Below are 4,221 nucleotides of genomic sequence, written 5' to 3'. Positions count from 1 at the left end.
CCCCTGTGGGGTCTCTGTGTACTGAGTTTTGGGGGTCTCTGGGGTTCAGGGCGGGCATTGGGATCCCCTTTCCCTGGGGTCGCTCCGCCGACACAGAGACCCCATAAAATCCCCTCAGAACCCCTGAAATCCCCTCAGAAATCCACCTCTGGACCCATCGAAACCTCCTCAAGGACCCCACAAATCCCCTCAGAGACCTCATCCCCCCCCAAGACCCCCTAAACCCTCTCAGTGACCTGCAAAACCCACCTGGAATCCCCAAGCATTTCAGGGACCCCCAAAACCCTCAGGGACCCTCAAAACCGTCTGGGACTCCTAAAATCCCACTAGAAACCCCCAAAACTGCTTCAAAGACCCCCCCCAAGGGCCCCCCCCAGACCTCCCAGTTCCCTCGGAGACTCCAAAACTCCCTCAGGGATTCCCAAACCCATTCAGGGACCGTCAACCCCCCCCCTTAAGTCCCCTCAGGACACTAAACCCCTTCAGAGACCCCCCAAAACCTCCTCAGTGACCCCCCAGGGACCCCAAAACCACACAACAGCAAAACAGCTTTCTGTAAAGGAAGAGAGCAGAAAATCTGAGAAGGAGGAGACCAAGGAAAAACTGAAGCAAAGCAATAAAATCATCCTGGCCCTTGCAGTTTTTCCTTCACCTTTCTCTCACTTTTCCCTTTTTTAGGGTTCTTTTTTTCGTTGGATGGTTTTGATTTTTTTTTCCGAGGGACTTTCTCGGAATCGAATCGAACATCCGGGTTCTTGGGAGGCCCCCGGGCCCCGCAGCCCCCGAGAGGGTTCCAAGGCCCCGCGCTCTGACCCTCGGGAACCCCCGAAGCCCCCCGCCAAACCCTCCCGAGCCCTCCAGCCTTTCCACCCACAGCCGCGCTCCCCGCAGCCCCCGAGGGGATCCCCAGACCCCGCTCTCCCGCACCCCCCCAGCTCTTACAGCACAATGCGGGCCCCGCCGCCATCAACGGTTCCCGGAAGTCGACACGGCGCTCTGCGCGCGCACCGCGCTTAAAGAACACCGCCGCAGCCAATCAGTGCGCGCCACGCCCCCGCACGGCTACGACCGCGCCTGCGCATTGCGCGGGGCACCACGGGAGTTGTAGTCCTTGCGGCGGGTCACAGCGGCCATTTGCACGTGCGGAGCGAGGATAATACGTTTTTCGGTTTTCTTCTTTTTCTGTCTTTTCTTTTTTTTCTTTTTTTTTCTTTCTTCCCCCCCCCGTTTTTTCTTTCTCTTTTTCTTTTTTCCATTTTTTCTTTTTTCTTTCTTTTTTATTATTTGTCTCATTTTTGCCTGTTTTTTCTGTCTTTTTTTCTTTTTTTCTCCTTTTTCTCTTTTTTCTTCCTTTTTGTCTTTGTATTTGCTTTTTTATTTTTATTCCTTTTACATTGTTTTTTATCAGTTGTATTTTCAAGGAAGATGTAAGCACATATCAAAACAATCTCCAGGTACAAATCTTAAAACAACCGATAATCTGGCATTTTTCCAGGCTCTTGAGGATTCCCAAGATCACAAACACTGAGATGTGAAGGGTGCCCACACAAAAAACAGCTTTTCCTGTGTTTTTCCACGGGTAAAGCAAGTGTGGAAGGGGCACTTGGCCCCAGGCAAGATGCTTTTACAGCCACTTTAAGCAGCCCAGAGTGGATCTGGCTGGCAAGTGGGATTATGGCCATGCTTTCCTGGAGGATTTCCACAGTACATTGAGGGGAAACATTGAGGGCCATTTCTTCATCTGCTGAAGGGATGAGAAGAGGGGGGAGCAGGTGCTGTGGCCCCAGAGCTTCTCTCTGCTTTGGGGACACTTCTGTGTTCTCCTCTGTCCACTGAATTCCCAACAAAGAATCAAAAAGCTACAGGAACTCCAGTCTGGAGTGCTCAGGACATGTGGAAGCAGGGGAATTTTTCTTCCCAGCTGGGATTGAGAGTGCAATTTCACACTCCTTTGGAGAGCATTAACTAAGACATCCCATTTCTGCCCAGGGATCTCCCAGGGGGAACTCAATCCGGGCTCTGGGCAGGTCCCTGCAGGGGCAGCAGCTTCCTCTGCACATTTGAGGGGATAAAGCTTCTCTAACCCTGCACTCCAACCACTCCACAGCAATTTAGGACCTCTGAGGACAGTTCCCCACTGTTTCCACCCCAGCAGAGACCTGAGCACATCCTGTGGGCACTGTGTGACCACCCCTGGCATTAACACCCTGCAGGGATGAAGACACTGACTGTAAAGACACTTGTCTACCTGTAAACCTCCACTTTGTTTGCTACTATACAGCAATAACATTTTCTATTCATATTGCAGCGACAGACTTAACAAATAGAATTGCATATATTGTGCTTTAGACATTAAAATGCATTCCAAAGTCAGGCAATGCTAAACAATGAAAGTCTTGAACCCTCCCTCCCAAACCAGCCCCACTTTCTGGTTTCAGAACCAGCCCACTTCCTCACTCTCTTCACAAAGGGAGAAACTCTCCACTTCTGAAACAAAAATTCCCTCCCCAAAAGTGATCAGAAAGAGTCTACTAAGGCACTACTGCAAATGGAAGTTGTCTAATAACCATTCCTTCTAACTCAGGAAGGGGAGGAGGTGAAGAAAATCACAACAAATGTTTGGATTCCTTCCTCTTCTGTGTGTTCTCTTCCCTATCTGACGCTCTGGGACATGTGCAGGGGGGTCAGCATCTCTTCAAAGATGGCTCCTTTCACATCAGAGCCCCTCAAATTGGCTTCCTGGAGGTCACAACCTGATAGGTCACAATTTGGAAGGGGAAAAGAAAAAGAAGTGTCAATGGAATGCACCCAGAACTCTGTTCAAAGCTTTACTGGAAGTCCATTTACCTGAACTCCATTGTACTCTGAAGCTGGAGAGGTCAGCCAAAAGCCAGCAATCCCCCAAATTACCAGCTGACTAGAGGAGAGAAAGGAATAGGATGGAAAATGAATCCCAACTCACTTCCAAATCAGTTCCTGCCAACGTTGCTCCCCTGAGGTTACAGTTCTTTAGTTTGGCGTTTCTCAGGTTAATTCCTGTCATCTGACTGCCCTCCATGGCCACTCCTTTCAGGCTGGCACCTGGAACACACACAGAAAGGAGTTCTGTGAGGAAAACCAGTCAGAAACACAGCAGCTCCACACTGGTGCTGCCTCAGAGCTGTGTGAATTGGAGGAGGACAAGGGGATTTGGGGCTGAGATGGTCACAGACTCAGTGCAGCCCTTGTGGGCCCTTCTCAGGGTTGGACAAACCACAGCTGGGCCTTTTCTGGGCCATGGAAATGGAGAAACACAGGCTTCAGTTGGCACAGATTGACAAGGCAAAAGCTTCTCACCTTCCAGATTAGCTTGAAGGCCTGAGGGGTCCTCAGAGTTGCAGCCTTTCAGGGACGCTCCCTCTGCGTTGGAGCGCAGCATCTTCCCCCCTGGCAGGTTGGCACACTGGCACAGACAGGAGTCACTGAGAGCCGGAAGAACAACACCAAAGACAATCAAGGATACAGTTTTAATTTCTGCTTTGGGAGTCAATCCCACTGAATCATTACTGGGAGGAAGTGTAAAAGCTTTGGGAACCAGAACAACTCTTTGGATTCCCATTAACTCAGTGCAGGTGCAAAGTGACTCCACTTGGTCCCACACTCTCCCACCCCTTCCCCATCATCCCCCACTCCCCAGCCCCCTCATGCTCAGTTTGGGGGTCCCACCCTCGTTTTTCCCCACTCTTCTGACCTCTCCCACCCCTTTCCCATCATCTCCCAAACCTCAGATCCCTCCCCCTCCACTTTTGGGGAGTCCCACTCCCCTCCCACTCAGTCTGGGGTCCCACCACCCCTTTATCCCCTCTGACCTCCCTTTTCCCACCGACCTCCTCCTTCCCACCCCCCACTCACCCGAGAGCTCCTCGCCCGCAGCCGGGGGGGCTCCCAGCACCACCAGTGCCCAGAGAAGTCCCCCAGAAAAGGGGTTGGGTGGGGTCCTGGGTGGGCTTTGAGTGGGTTTAGGGGGTGCTTGGGGGTCTGTGGGGATCCCAGTATGATCCCAGTATGATCACAGTTCCCCCTGCATGGTCCCAGTTGCTCCCAGTTGCCTCCAGCATAGACCCTGTCAATCCAAATATGATCCCAGTCTTCCCCCAGCATGGTCCCGGTCAATCCCAGTTGTCCCATTGCACTTCCAGTCACTCCCAGTTGCACCCTTTATGCTCCCAGTTGCTCCCAGCC

The 4,221-nt window shown here is 51.9% G+C and overlaps 1 long non-coding RNA gene across 1 annotated transcript; it reads right to left on the bottom strand.

The window, feature by feature from the left end:
* Window positions 1-2,543: 2,543 nt before the first annotated feature.
* On the bottom strand, window positions 2,544-2,956 carry LOC135405671 (uncharacterized). The gene is made up of 2 exons (XR_010425929.1): window positions 2,848-2,956; window positions 2,544-2,753 (listed from the first exon to the last, which is right to left on the bottom strand). It is a non-coding gene; the product is annotated as an uncharacterized LOC135405671 (long non-coding RNA).
* Window positions 2,957-4,221: the final 1,265 nt, after the last annotated feature.

This window comes from Pseudopipra pipra, chromosome W (assembly GCF_036250125.1).
Source record: "Pseudopipra pipra isolate bDixPip1 chromosome W, bDixPip1.hap1, whole genome shotgun sequence".
Classification (NCBI taxonomy): domain Eukaryota; kingdom Metazoa; phylum Chordata; class Aves; order Passeriformes; family Pipridae; genus Pseudopipra; species Pseudopipra pipra.
The sequence above is the reverse complement of the archived record's forward strand: the minus strand, read 5'-3'. Positions and strand labels throughout refer to the sequence as shown.